Source organism: Juglans microcarpa x Juglans regia, chromosome 4S (assembly GCF_004785595.1).
Source record: "Juglans microcarpa x Juglans regia isolate MS1-56 chromosome 4S, Jm3101_v1.0, whole genome shotgun sequence".
In the NCBI taxonomy this organism is placed as follows: domain Eukaryota; kingdom Viridiplantae; phylum Streptophyta; class Magnoliopsida; order Fagales; family Juglandaceae; genus Juglans; species Juglans microcarpa x Juglans regia.
In genome coordinates, this window is record NC_054601.1 from 15,994,176 (window position 1) to 16,010,659 (window position 16,484).

The following is a 16,484-nucleotide window of genomic DNA, read 5'->3' on the forward strand; positions in this document are numbered from 1 at the left end:
TTGTTGAGTGAGTTTTCCTTCTCTGTGTTGTGTTTACTAAGAGGTTTTGTGGGTTTTATGTTAGGATTTTTGGTTTCCCATTAGGATTTGGATTTATCAGTTTGGGGATAAGAATGAGTATGAGGTTAGGATTATAAAATCAAGAGATGAGGTTTACGGGTGGAGATAGGAAGAAATAAGATTTAAGTTCAAAACAAAACTCTAGTGGCTATTGCAAAATTGGGTCATAGTAAAATACCAATAACAAAATGATAATAATACTATTAAAATTAATGACTGTAAAATCTAATAAAATAATAATAATAATAAAATATTTATAATTATATGAAAAATATATAAAACCTATCTTATGACCTAATTTTAAGATCGGGTTGTTACATGTATCATGGTAAAGATGTCACCAACAACACGCACACTGTTTCCGAGACGCCCGTGGTTACTCATTGTTTAAGTTCCTTGGTTCGATTGGGAAGGGAACGAGAAGATTGACCAACCACACACGAGGAGCAGTGGGCAAATTTCAACGTGCCCTCCCAACCCTTTTTGGGAGGGGGATTACACCCCCACCCAGAAGGTTATTACATGTTCATAGCTCATTCTGCTAGGCAGGTATCGACAATGATCCTTCCGCAGGTTCACCTATAGAAACCATGTTACGACTTCACCTTCCTCTCAATAATAAGGTTCATTGGACTTCTCGCGACGTTTCCAGCAGCAAACTGCCCACATCCCCTCGATCTAAACACTTCACCAGACCAATCAATTGGTAGGAGCGACGGGTAGTGTGTACAAAGGGCAGCGACATAGTCAATGCAAGTTGATGACTCGCGCTTACTAGGGATTCCACGTTGAAGACCAACAAATGATAAAGTTATGAGGTTGGAGTATTTAGCCTGCGGGCTTCCTAGGGTCCAACTATGGGCCAATCGGAGCACCTTTTTATATTTTCCACTTTCCTCTAACTTAGTAGAAAACCAATTGAGGGCAAAGTTATGAGGTTAGAGTTTTTCATTCGCGGGATTCCTATGGTATGTATGCCCCAGCCTTGGGCCAATCAAAGAACCTCTTATTTTTACGACTTTGCCTTAGATTAGTTAAAAACTAATTGAGGGCAAAGTGGCAAAGTTATGAGGTTGGAGTTTTTTGCTCGCGGCATTCTTATGGTACTACCATGACCTTGTGCATGCTCCAACCCAGGCTGAATCGGTGCACCTCTTATTTTTTCCACTTTGCCGTTGCTTAATAGAGAACCAATTCAGGTAAAAGTGGCAAAGCTAAGAGGTTGGATTTTTTTGCTTGCATCCTTCCTATGGTATTACCATGACCTAGTGGTATGTATGCCCCAACCTTGGGTGAATCGATGCACCTCTTATTTTTACCACTTTGCTCTTGCTTAATAGAAAACCAATTGAGGTTAAAGTGGCAAAGTTACGAGGTTAGAGTTTTTTTCTCGTGGGCTTTTTAATGTACTACCATGACCTTTGGGTATGTATGCCCCAACCAGGGGCCAATTAGAGCACCTTTTATTTTTACCACTTTGCCCCTGCTTAGTAGAAAACAATTTGAGCCTAAAGTGACAAAGTTATAAGGTTGGAGTTTTTTGCTCACGGGCTTCCAATGGTACAACGTAGGGTATGTATGCCCCAACCCGGGGCCAATCAGAGCACCTCTTATTTTTACCACTCTACCCTTGCTTAGTAGAAAACCAATTGAGGGCAAAGTGGCAAAGTTTTGAGGTTGGAAGTTTTTGCATAGTGCCTTCGTACTGTACTTCCATGACCTTGTGGTATGTATGCCCCGACCCAGGGTTAATCAGAGCACCTCTTATTTTTACCACCTTAACCATGCTTAGTGGAAAACCAATTGAGGGTGAATTGGCAAAGTTATGATATTGGAGTTTTTTACTCGCAGGCTTCATACGATACTACAATAACCTTGTTGTACGAATGCCCCAAACCCTAGAAATATGAAACACCTCTTATTTTTACCACTTCGCCCTTATTTACTAGAAAACCGATTGAGGGTAAAGTGGCAAAGTTATGAGGTTGGAGTTTCTTGCTCGCGGGATTCCTATGGTACTACCATGACCTTGTGGTATGTAAGCCCCAACCCGGGGCGAATCGGAGCACCTCTTATTTTTACCACTTTGAGCTTGCTTTCTGGAAAACCAATTGAGGGCTGACTGCCAAAGTAGCTGGAGTTTTTTGCTCGCGGGCTTCCTATGGTATAAGCAAGACCTTGTTATATGTATCTCCAACCCGGGGTGAAACAGAACACCTCTTATTTTTACCACTTTCTCCTTACTTAGTAGAAAACCAATAGAGGCCAAAGTGGCAAAGTTATGATATTTGCGTTTTTTTCCCGTGGCCTTCATATGTTACTTCGATGACCTTTGGGCATGTATGCCCCAACCCGGGGCCAATTGAAGTACTTGTTATTTTTACCACTTTGCCCTTACTTAGTAAAATACCTATTGAGGGCAAATGACAAAGTTATAAGGTTGGAGTATTTTGCTCGCAGGCTTCCTAGGATCCAATCCCGGGCCAATCGGAGCACCTCTTATTTTTTCCACTCTCCTCTTGCTTAGTAGTAAATGAATTGTGCACAAAGTGGCAAAGTTATGAGGTTAGAGTTTTTCATTCGCGGGATTCCTATGGTATTAACATGATCGTAAGGTATGTATGCCCCAGCCTTGGGCCAATCAAAGAACCTCTTATTTTTACGACTTTACCTTTGCTTAGTTAAGAACCAATTCAGGCCAGAGTGGCAAAGTTATGAGGTTGGAGTTTTTTGCTCACGACGTTCTTATGGTACTACCATGACCTTGTAGTACGTATGCGCCAACCCGGGGCGAATCGGTGCACCTCTTATTTTTTCCACTTTGCCCTCGCTTAATAGAAAACCAATTGAGGTAAAAGTGGCAAAGTTATGAGGTTGTAGTTTTTTTCTTGCGGGCTTCTTAATGTACTACCACGACCTTTGGGTATGTATGCCCCAACCAGGGGTAATCAGAGCACCTATTGTTTTATCCACTTTTCCCCTACTTAGTAGAAAACCAATTGAGGCCAAAGTGGCAAAGTTATGGCATTGGAGTTTTTTGCTCGCAGGCTTCCTATTATACTAGTATGACCTTGTTGTACATATGCCCCAACCCAGGAAATGCGAAACATCTCTTATTTTTACCACTTTGCCCTTACTTACTAGAAAACCAATTGAGGGCAAAGTGGCAAATAACGAGGTTGGAAATTTTTGCTCGCGGTGTTCCGATGGTATTACCATTACTTTGTCGTATGTAAGCCCCAACCTAGGTCGAATTGGAGCACTTCTTATTTTTTCCACTTTGAGCTTGCATTCTGGAAAACCAATTGAGGGCTAAGTTCCAAAGTAATGAGGTCGGAATTTTTTGCTCGCGGGCTTCCTATGGTATAAGCAAGACCTTGTTGTATGTATCTCCAACCTAGGGCGAATCGGAGCACCTCTTATTTTTACCACTTTTTCCTTGCTTAGTAGAAAACTATTAGAGGCCAAAGTCGCAAAGTTATGATATTTGCATTTTTTGCTCGCGGCCTTCCTATGTTACTACCCTGACCTTTGGGCATGTATTCCTTAACCCGGGGCCAATCAAAGTACTTGTTATTTTTACCACTTTGCCCTTGCTTAGTAAAATACCTATTGAGGGCAAATGACAAAATTATGAGGTTGGAGTATTTGCTCGTAGGCTTCCTAGGATCCAACCCTGGGCCAATCCGAGCACCTCTTATTTTTTCCACTTTCCTCTTGCTTGGTAGAAAACGAATTGAGGGCAAAGTGGCAAGTTATGAGGTTAGAGTTTTTCATTAGTGGGATTCCTATAGTACTACCATGACCGTATGGTATGTATGCCCCAGCCCTGGGCCAATCAAAGAACCTCTTATTTTTACGACTTTGCCTTTGCTTAATTAAAAACCTATTGAGGGCAAAGTGGTAAAGTTATGAGGTTGGAGTTTTTTGCTCGTAGCATTCTTAGGGTACTACCATGACCTTGTGGTATTTATGCCCCAACCCAGGGCGAATCGGTGCAACTCTAATTTTTTCCACTTAACCCCTGCTTAGTAGAAAACTAATTGAGGCCAAAGTGGCAAACTTATGGTATTGGAGTTTTTTACTCGCGGGCTTCCTATGATACTACCATGACCTTCTTGTATGTATGCCTCAACCCCGGGAAATAAGAAGCACCTCTTATTTTTACCACTTTGCCCTTACTTACTAGAAAACCAATTGAGGGCAAAGTGGCAAAATTATAAGGTTGGAGTTTTTTGCTCGCGGTGTTCTTGTGGTACTACCATGACCTTGTGGTATGTAAGCCCCAACCAGGGGCGAATTGGAGTACCACTTATTTTTACCACTTTGAGCTTGCTTTCTAGAAAACCAATTGAGGGCTAAGTGCAAAAGTAATAAGGTTGGAGTTGTTTGCTCACGGGCTTCCTATGGTATAAGCAAGACCTTGCTGTATGTATCTCCAACTCCGGGCGAATCGGAGCATCTCTTATTTTACCACTATGTCCTTACTTAGTAGAAAACCAATAGAGGCCAAAGTGACAAAGTTATGAAATTTGCGTTTTTTGCTCACAACCTTACTATGTTACTACCATGACCTTTGGGCATGTATGCCCCACCCCGGGGCCAATCGAAGTACTTGTTATTTTTACCACTCTGCACTTGGTTAGTAAAATAGCAATTGTGGGCAAATGGCAAAGCTATGAGGTTAGAGTATTTTGCTCGTGGGCTTCCTATGATTCAACCGTGACCTTTACATGCCCCAACCCCGAGCCAGTTGGAGCACCTCTTATTTTTTCCACTTTCTTCCTGCTTAATAGAAAATCAATTGAGGTCAAAGTGGCAAAGTTACGAGGTTGGAGTTTTTTTCTCACGGGCTTCTTAATGTGCTATCATGACCTTTGGATATGTATGCCCCCAACCAGGGGCTACTCAGAGCACCTTTTATTTTTACCACTTTACCCCTGCTTAGTAGAAAACCAATTGAGGCTACAGTGACAAACTTATAAGGTTGAAGTTTTTTGCTCGCGGGCTTCCTATGGTACTACCATGAACTTAGAGTTTAAAGCAAAACCAAATCAAACCCTAGTCAAAATAAATCTCTATCTTCCAAAACTGCCCCTAAGTGAATAGTGTCGCGGCTACAGTACTAGTACTACAGTACCTCTTTAAACCCTAGTTCCTAAAAAGTAACTTTCCAAATACGCCCTTGGCCAAAATACAAGGCCTTCCCAAAAACCCTAGTTAATAAGAAATAAGACATATGTGAGCCAAGCATTCTCAAACTCAATTATTGTAGACTAATTCCTATAACTAATAAAATAAGCACCTTTAATGAAATGAATAAGTCCTTCCCAAAAACCCTAGTTCATAAGAAATAAGACATATGTGGGTCAAGCATCCTCAAACCCAATTATTGTAGACTAATTCCTATTACTAATAAAATAAACCCCTTTAATGAAATAAATAAGTCCATGGCCTTGAATCACATAATCATAATAATAGGCCCTAATTTATGTTGCAATATTCCATAGCTTGTATCACGGGGAAGATTACTAGATCTTCTCTCAAGCCCATGTTGAATATTTGGCTCTTGCTAGACTCGTCCCAAGTGGATTGCAGCAATCCTTGCATTGTTTCCTTGATCTGCTTACCTCTTGATCTTCTAATTGGCCTATCTGGAACTTGCAAAGGATCTTTACGTCTAGGCCCACTTTGGTTCCCATCATTCCCCCAATGCTCAAAAGGATTTGACCTCAAATCTCCACCTGGATTAAAAGGAAAAAGGGTAGTAACATTGAAAATAGCAGAAACATGATACTTACCTGGAATATCCGTTTTATATGCATTTTGTTTAATTTTCTCAAGAATTTGAAAAGGTTCATCCAAGCTATTCTTGTCATCAACATGCAAAATCTTCAAATCTAAAAGAATAAGTGGATTAAAACCATAAACAATATCAAACAGAGAATAAGAAATAGTAGTATGCAAGGTTTTATTAAATGCACATTCTAATAAGGGAAAATGATACTCCCGTAAACGTCTATGTAACAATTCAATGAATGGCAAATGATAGAAGCACAAATGTTCATGAAACACACCTAAAGCTTTCGTTACCCCAAAATGACCACTCCAGTTATATGCAAATGCAATAATGGCAAGCAATACTCGCACAAACATTCATGCAACACGTTAATGAATGACCAATGATATTTCCACAAACGTTCATGCAACATGTCAATAAATAGCAAATAATACTCCTACAAACATTCATGTAACACATCCAAAATCTTCTTTACACCAAAATGATTCATCAAACTAAATCCATGGAGAAGCAATTCATGCATAAGACTAGTAGGCTCACAAAGTTTATTCTTTTTAAACAAGTACCAATCTAGTCTATAGAGCTGACCAAATGATGCATTCTCACATAATACTCCATACACACTAGCCAAAGCATCATCATTAACCTACAATTTCTTATCATATTCAAGTCTCAATAACTTTGCATCTAAAATGATGACAAGGACATACCTTCTTGCTAAAGCATCAACCACAAAATTTTCCTTACCTTGTGTGTATTTGATTACATGAGGAAAAGTCTCAATACAATCCTCCCACTTAGCATGCATTCTAGTCAACAACTTACCTTGTCTCTTCAAGTGTATCAAGGACTAATGTTCTTCAAAGAAAGGTCGATTAGGAATTGTCGCACTTGGCACAAAATAAATGTAGTGCTCTATCTCCCTAATAGGTGGCAATCCACTAAACACACTGCTAGGAAACACGACCTCATATCCCTGTAACAAATAGACAACAATACTAGGCAAAGATACGTCAAGTTCGTTAGTATTAAGACTCGCCTTAACATAAAAATTCACTTTTGTCTTTGTTTTTCTCTCACTTTTTTCACTCTCTCTTTTCTTTCCACTCACTTTTTCTGTTTCACTCATTTTTTCTGTTTCACTCATTTTTTTTCTATCACTCTCTTTTTCTTCATCCTTTTTCTCTCTCATTTTTCTCCCTCTCTCCTTTTTGGCCTCACTATTTCTTTTTTTCTCTCTCTCACCTTTACTCTTGCTTTTTAGATCAATCTCACTTTCACTCTTGCTTTTTAGATCAATCTCTTTTTCACTTTTTCTTTTTTGATCACTCTCACTTTCACTCTTTCTTTTTTGATCACTCTTATTTTCACTATTTTTTTTTTGAGCAACCTCACTTTTGAGTTTCAATTGGTCCCCATGGACTTGTGTTGGAGTTAAAGGAGCAAGTTTGATTGTTTTTCCATCCTTTTCAAAATTGTACATGTTCCTTAACCCGTCATAGATCACCTTCCTATCATACTGCCACAGTTTTCCCAACAAAATATGGGCAGCATGCATAGGCACTACATCACAAAGGACCATATCTTGGTATTTTTCAATTGAAAAAGAAACTAGCACTTGCTTATTTACCCTAACCTCCTCACAATCACTCAATCACTGCAACATGTATGGTCTAGGGTGTTTCAAGATAGATAAATTCAATTTCTCAACTAAAGTAGTGCTAGCGAAATTAATATAACTCCTCAAATCAATGATCATACTACATACCTTGTTGTTGATGTGGTATCTAGTATGAAAAATGTTCTCATTCTGCTGCTTTGTATCATCCATTTTAATTTGTGTATTGAGTGCACTCCTAGTAATAAGAGAATCACCATACTCTTCTTTCTGATACCCATTTTCAACACTAGACTCACATCGCCTCCTATCTCTCTTGCCCTGTAGATTTCTAATTTCCATATCTTGATGATCCATCCTATCCCTCACTTCACCCAACACTAAGTTCAAACGCTCAAACTGTTATTGCATGGCTTACAACACAAAAGATGAGTTATCTGCCATCCCCCTTTAGTGATGAGTCACTCTTATGACACATCGTAATGTGCTACACAAAAAGAATGTTAGTGGAAAACCTCACACACTCCCTTATGTGTTTACATTCGAATAATGGCACTTCACTTGTGTTTCACTCTTAATTGACTTTTTCCCGATAATAGTCTCACACTCTCTTGCCTTTTACCTCAAAAGTTTTCTCGCTCAAGTTCTTTAAGAACTAGTTGAACTAAATCAAGACAATACAACCTTGTATTATTCAAACCAGTAATATAGATCCAAGAATAAGAAACAAGGAAGAAATAAAATGACATGAGACTTAAGGAATTTATGAGAGGGAAAGAGTAATTATAAAATAAGATACCAACTAGAAAGATGTATTTAGCTTATTTGATGATAAAGTTTAATCAACAAACGTTTTTCTTTCTCTTTATTGTAATTATGTAGCAAGTTTTGAATATGCTAAATTTTTCTTTTCTTCTACTTCTTCTCATTTTTCTTTTTCAAATTTTCTTTTCTTTTCCTTTTTATTCTCTAATTCAATCATAAACAGCAATATTCAATTGTGAAAATCAAGCAATTGAATTTAAGCACGCAAGAATTGACAATGAGAAACAATGAAATGGCACTCCAAGCAATTGACAATTTTAGAGATACAAGAAATCCTAGAATTCTGAAACCCTAAGTGATGCAAATTTCAGCCAAACCCAAAACCCTAAGAATTTTGGCAGCCTACTCTTTGTTTCTGCATTTTTTTTTTTTTTTTTTGCAACACGAGAAGATTGAAGCCCTAGAATTAAAGTTGAGGATGCAAGAAATTAAAAGATAGAATCAGACCTGACTGGAAACCTGGCTCTGATATCAAATGATATGAACTCGCGGAAATGGAATCCCTTGAACCCACAATCAATTTGAAAGCTCCCCAAGAAAGCTAAAATCAAGTCAATGGACGGAGAACATAGACTAGATGAGAACTCGTTTCAAGAACCTAGATTATATTAAAATCAAGACTCATTGAAGAACCTGTCTCAAGAACCCAGAATACAGAGAGGAATGCCACAAAGGTTGTGATTTACCTTTGATAAGTTCAAAAGTTCAATCAAGAACAAGAGGAATAAAACTCAACTCACAATGAATATATTCATCAAATTTCATAAACTTCTTAACATGAGGCAACAAAGAATATTTAAAGCGAAAACTAATCAAACCCTAGTCAAAATAAATCCCCATCTTCCAAAACTTCGCCTCAGTGAATAGTACCGCGGCTACAGTACTGATACTATAGTAACTCGCTACAGTACCTCTTCAAACCCTAGTTCCTAAATAGTAACTTTCCAAATACGTTCTTGGCCAAAATACAAGGCTTTCCCAAAAATCCTAGTTCATAAGAAATAAGACATAAGTGGGCCAAGCATCCTTAAACCAATTTATTGTAGACTTATTCCTATAACTAATAAAATAAGCCCCTTTAATGAAATAAATAAGTCCTTCCCAAAAACCCTAGTTCATATGAAATAAGTCATGTGGGCCAAGCATCCTGAAACCCAATTATTGTAGACTAATTCCTATAACTAATAAAATAAGTCTCTTTAATGAAATAAACATATCCATGGTCTTCAATCACATAATCATAATAATAGACCCTAATTTATGTTGCACTATTTCATACCTTGTATCACGTGGATGATCACTGGATCTTCTCCTCTTAAGCCCATGTTGAATATTCAGCTCTTGCTACACTCGTCCCAAGTAGATTGTAGCAATCCTTGCATTGCTTCCCTTATCTTCTTACCTCTTGATCTTCTAATTGGTCTATCTGGAACTTGCAAAGAATCTTTAAGTTTAGGCCCACTTTGGTTCCCATCAATGGTACTACCATGACTTTGTGGTATGTAAGCCCCAACTCGGGTCGAATCGGTGCACCTCTTATTTTTACCACTTTGAGCTTACTTTCTGGAAAACCAATTGAGGGCTAAGTGCCAAAGTAATGAGTTTAGAGTTTTTTTGCTCGCGGGCTTCCTATGGTATAAGCAAGACCTTGTTGTATCTATCGCCAACCCGGGACAAATCGGAGCACCTCTTATTTTTACCACTTTGTCCTTGCGTAGTAGAAAACCAATAGAGGCCAAAGTCGCAAAGTTATGATATTTGTATTTTTTGCTCACGAACTTCCTATGTTAATACCATGACCATTGGGCATGTATTCCTTAACCTGCGGCCAATCGAAGTACATGTAATTTTTACCACTTTGCCCTTGCTTAGGAAAATACCTATCGAGGGCAAATGACAAAGTTATGAGGTTGGAGTATTTTGCTCGCGGCCTTCCTATGTTACTACCATGACTTTTGGGCATGTATGCCCCAACCTGAGGCCAATCGAAGTACCTCTTATTTTTATCACTTTGCCCTTGCTTAGTAAAATACCAATTGAGGGCAAATGGCAAAGTTATGAGAATGAAGTATTTTGCTCACAGGCTTCCTCTGATTCAACCATGACCTTGGGGCATGTATGCCCCAAGCCCGGGTCAATCGAAACAACTCTTATTTCTTCCACTTTCCTCTTGCTTAGTAGAAAACCAATTGAGGGCAAAGTGACAAAGTTATGTGGTTAGAGTTTTTCATTCGAGGGCTTCCTTCAGTACTACCATGACCTTATGGTACGTATGCCCCACCCTTGGGCAAATCAAAGAACCTATTATTTTTATGACTTTGCCATTGAGTAGTTAGAAACCAATTGAGGGCAAAATGACAAAGTTATTAGGTTGGAGTTTTTTTGCTTGCGGAGTTCTTATGGTACTAGCATGACCTTGTTGGATGTATGCCCCTACTCGGGGCGAATCGGTGCACCTCTTATTTTTTCCACTTTGCCCTTGCTTAAAAGGCAACCAATTGAGGGCAAAGTGACAAAGTTATGAGGTTGGAGTTTTTTTCTCGCGGGCTCCTTAATGTTCTACCTTGACCTTTGGGTATGCATGCCCCAACTAGGGGCAATCAGAGCACGACCTATTTTTACCAATTTGCCCCTGCTAAGTAGAAAACCAATTAAGGCGAAATTGGCAAAGTTATGAAGTTGGAGTTTTTTGCTCGCATCCTTCCTATTACCATGACCTTGTGGTATGTATACCACAACCCTGGGCGAATCGGTGCCCCTCTTATCTTTACCACTTTGTCCCTGCTTAATTGGAAACCAATTGAGGTCAAAGTGGCAAAGTTATGAGGTTGGAGTTCTTTTATCGCGGGCTTCTTAATGTACTACCATGACCTTTGGGAATGTATGCCCCAACCAGGGGCCAATTAGAGCAACTCTTATTTTTACTACTTTACCCCTGCTTAGTATAAAACCAATTGAGGCTAAAGTGACAAAGTTTTGAGCTTGAAGTTTTTTGCTAGTGGGCTTCCTACGGTACTACCATGACTTTAGGGTATGTATGCCCCAACCCGGGGCCAAATGGAGCACCTCTTATTTTTACTACTTTGCCCTTGCTTAATAGAAAACCAATTGAGGGCAAAGTGGCAACGTTATGAGATCGTAGTTTTTTGCTCACATGCCTCCTATAGTACTACCATGACCTTATGGTATGTATGCCCCAGCCCGGGGTCAATCGAAGAACCTCTTATTTTTACGACTTTGCCTTTGCTTAGTTAAAAACCAATTAAGAGCAAGGTGGCAAGGTTTTGAGGTTGGAGTTCTTTTATTCGCGGCCTTCCTATGGTACTACCATGACTTTGTGGTATGTATGCCCCAACCTCGGGCCAGTCGCAGCACCTCTTGTCCTTACCACTTTGTCCTTGTTTAGTAGAAAACCAATAGAGGCCAATGTGGCAAAGTTTTGATATTGGCGTTTTCTGCTCGTGGCCTTCCTATGTTATTACCATGACTTTTGGGCATGTATGCCCCCAACCCGTGGCCAATCGAAGTATCTCTTATTTTTATCACTTTGCCCTTACTTAGTAAAATATCAATTGAGGGCAAATGGTAAAGTTAAGAGGTTGGAGTGTTTTGCTCGCGGGCTTCCTATGATTCAACCAAGACCTTAGGGCATGTATGCCCTAACCCCGGGCTAATCGGAGCACCTCTTATTTTTTCCACTTTCCTCTTGCTTAGTAGAAAATCAATTGAGGGCAAAGTGGCAAAGTTATAAGGTTAGAGTTTTTCATTCGTAGGCTTCCTATAGTACTACTATGACCATATGGTATGTATGCCCCAGCATTGGGCAAATCAAAGAACCTCTTATTTTTACGACTTTGCCTTTGCTTAGTAGAAAACCAATTGAGGCCAAAGTTTCAACGTTTTGAGGTTGAAGTTTTCTTCTCGCAGGCTTCTTGATGTACTACCAAGACCTTTGGGTATGTATGCCCCAACAAGGGGCCAATGAGAGCATGATATGAACCCGCAGGAATGAAATCCCTTGAACCTACAATCAATTTGAAAACTCTCCAAGAAAACCAAAATCAAGTTCATGGATGTAGAATCTAGACCTGATGAGAACTTGTTTCAAGAACCTAGATTATATTAAAATCTAGACCCGTTGAAGAACTCGTCTCAAGATCCCAGATTACAAAGGAGGAAGGCCACAAAAGTTGTAATTTACCTTTTTGATAAGTTCAAAAGTTCAATTAAGAACAAGAAGAGTAAAAACTCAACTCATAATGAATAAATTCATCAAATTTCACAAACTTCTTAAAATGAGGCAACAAAGAGTATTTAAACCAAAACCTAATTAAAACCCTAGCCAAAATAAAGCCCCAACTTCAAAATATACCCCTGAGTGAATAGTGTTGCGGCTACAGCAAGACGTTACAGTACTTTTGAAACCCTAGTTCGCTACAGTACTTATTAAAACCACAGTTCAACAAAAATAATAAATTTTCCAACATGCCCTTGAATGGACCCCCCCTTAAGTCCTTCTTGTAGTTAAACCCAATAATTCTAAACTAATAAAATAAGTCATTTAAAATAATTAAACAAGTTGAAACCCTTCAAGAGCCTAAAGCCTTTAAGTCTTGTCGTTGCCCTCTTCCATAGCTTATCAAATGAATCAAAACTGGATCTTCATCCTTCAAGCCCATCTTGAATGTTGGGCTCTTGCTAAACTTGTCCCAAGTGGATTGCATCAATCCTTGCATTGCCTCTTTGATCTTCTTGGCTCTTGACCTTGTAATTGGCCCATCTCAAAGTTGCAAAGGATCTTTAAGACTAGGCCGACCTTGGTTTCCACCATTCCCCCTCTCCTCAAAAGGATTCGACGTCGAATCTCCACCTGGATCAAAGGGAAAATGGTTAGTAATATTGAAAATAGCAAAAAGGGGATACTTACTTGGAAGATCCATTAGACATTCATTTTCATTAATTTGTTCAAGAATTTGTAAACGTCCATCCAAGCTACTCCTATCATCAACAGGTAAATGTGTTAAATCTAAAAGAGTAAATGGATTAAGTCTATAAATAATTTCAAAAGGTGAAAATTTAGTAGCTTGAACACTCCAATTATATGTAAACTCAATGAATGACAAACAATACTCCCACAAATATTCATGAAACATATCTAAAGCTTCCTCACACCAAAATGACTACTCCAATTGTATGCAAACTCAATGAAACGCAAATGATACTCCCGCAAATATTCATGCAACATGTCAATGTATGGCAAAAGATACTCACACAAACGTTCATGAAACACACCTAAAGCTTTCCTTATACCAAAATGACCACTCCAATTATATGAAAACTCAATGAATGGATAGCAATACTCCAACAAACGTTCATGCAACATGTTAATCAATGACAAATGATACTTCTACAAACGTTCATGCAACACTTCAATGAATGACAAATGATACTTCCAAAAACGTTCATTTAACGTGTCATTGATTGGCAAATGATATTCTAACAAACGTTCATGCAACACAACAAAAGTCTTCCTTACACCAAGGTTACCCAACAAACCACCATGTCTATCACACACAAGCAACTTACATATAAAACTAGTAGACATACACAATCTATTCTCTCTAAACAAGTACCAATCTAGTTTATAGAACTTACTAAACGATGCTTTCTCACATTTTCCTTACACACTAGCAAAGTCATCATCATTAGCATGCAATTCCTTATCATATTCCAGTCTCAACAATTTTGCATCTAAGATGAAAACAAGGACATACCATCTTACTAAAGCATCAACTACAAAATTTTCCATACCTTGCGTGTATTTGACTACATAAGGAAAAGTATCAATACAGTCCTCCTGCCTAGCATGCATTCTAGTCAACAACTTACATTGTCCTTTCAAGTGTGTCAAGGACTCATGTTCTTCAAAGAAAGATCGGTTAGGAATTGTCATACCTGACACAAAATCAATGTAATGCTCTATCTCCCTAATAGGTGGCAATCCTGATATGAACCCATGGGAATGAAATCCCTTGAACCTACAATCAATTTGAGAACTCCCCAAGAAAGCCAAAATCAAGTCAATGGATGGAGAACCTAGACTTGATGAGAATTCGTTTCAAAAACCTAGATTATATTAAAATCTAGACCCGTTGAAGAACCCGTCTCAAGAACCCAGATTACAAAGGAGGAACACCACAAGTGTTGTGATTTACCTTTGATAAGTTCAGAGTTCAATAAAAAACAAGAGGAGTAAAACTCAACTCACAATGAATAAATTCATCAAATTTCATAAACTTTTCAAAATCAGGCAACAAATAGTATTTAAACGAAAACCTAGTTAAAACCCTAGCCAAAATAAAGCACCAACTTCCAAAAATACCCCTGAGTGAATAGTGTCGCAGCTACAGTATGGTGCTACAGTAACTCGGCTACAATGCTTTTGAAACCCTAGTTCCCTACAGCAACCTCTAGAAACCCTAGTTCGATGAAATAATAACTTTCCCAACATGCCTTGAATAGAACCCCCTTAAGTCCGTCTCGTAATTAAACCCAATAATTCTAAACTAATAAAATAAGTCATATAAATGAATTAAATAAGTTGAAACCCTTCAAGAGTTCAAAGCCTTGAAGTCTTGTCATTGCCCTCTTCCATAGCTTATCAAATGAGCTAAAACAGGATCTTCATCCTTCAAGCCCATCTTGAATGTTGGGCTCTTGCTAAACTCGTCTCGAGTGGATTGCATCAATCCTTGTATTGCCTCCTTGATCTTCTTGGCTCTTAACTTTGTAATTGGTCTATCTGAAACTTGCAAAGGATCTTTAACTTTAGGCCCAATTTGGTTCCTATCATTCCCCCTCTCCTCAAAAGGATTCGACCTCGAATCTCCTCCTGGATCAAAGGGAAATAGGTTAGTAACATTGAAAATAGCATAAACATGATACTTACTTGGAAGATCCACTTTATATGCATTTTCTTTAATTTTCTCTAGTATTTGAAATGGTTCATCCAAGCTATTCCTATCATGAACGAGCAAAACGTTCAAATCTAAAAGAGTAAGTGGATTAAAACCATAAACAATGTCAAACAAAGAATAAGAAAAAGTAGTATGCAAGGTTTTATTATATGCACACTCTATTAAGGGCAAATGATGCTCCAACAAACATCCACATAACAGTTCAATGAATGACAAATGATACTTCCACAAATATTCATGAAAGACACCAGAAGCTTTCGCTAGCCCAAAATGACAACTCCAGTTATATGCAAACTCAAGAATGGCAAGCAATAATCCCACAAACATTCATGCAACATCTTAATCAATGACAAATGATGCTTCCACAAATGTTCATGCAACACGTCAATGAATGGCAAATGATGCTCCCACAAACGTTCATACAACACGTCAATAAATGACAAAGGATACTTCCACAAACGTTCATGCAACACATCATTGAATGGCAAATAATATTCCCACAAACTAGTATGCAACACAACAAAAGTCTTCCCTACACCAAGGTTACCCAACAAACCACCATATCTATCGCACACAAGCAACTTATGCATAAAACTAGTACGCATACAAAATCTATTCTCTCTAAACAAGTACCAATCTAGTTTATAAAACTTACCAAATGATGCTTTCTCACATGTTCCATACACAGTTGCTAAGTCATCATCATTAGCATACAATTCTTTATCATATTCAAGTCTCAACAATTTTGCATCTAAAATGAAGACAAGGACATACCTTCTTGCTAAAGCATTAACCACAAAATTTTCCATACCTTGTGTGTATTTGAATACATAAGGAAATGTCTCAATAAATTGCATCCACTTGGCATGCATTCTATTCAGCTTACCTTGTTCCTTCAAGTGTGTCAAGAACTCATGTTCTTCAAAGAAAGGTTGGTTAAGAATTGTCGCACCTGGCACAAAATCAATGTAATGCTCTATCTTCCTAATAGGTGGCAATCCACTAAACACACCTCTAGGAAACATGACCTCATATTCCTGCAACAAAAAGACAACAATACTAGGTAAAGATACGTCAAGTTTGTTAGTACTAAGACTCGCCTTAGCATAAAAGCTCACTTTTCTCTTTGTTTTTTTCTCACATTCTTCACTCTCTCTTTTCTTTCCACTCACTTTTTCTGTTTCACTCACTTTTTCTATTTCAC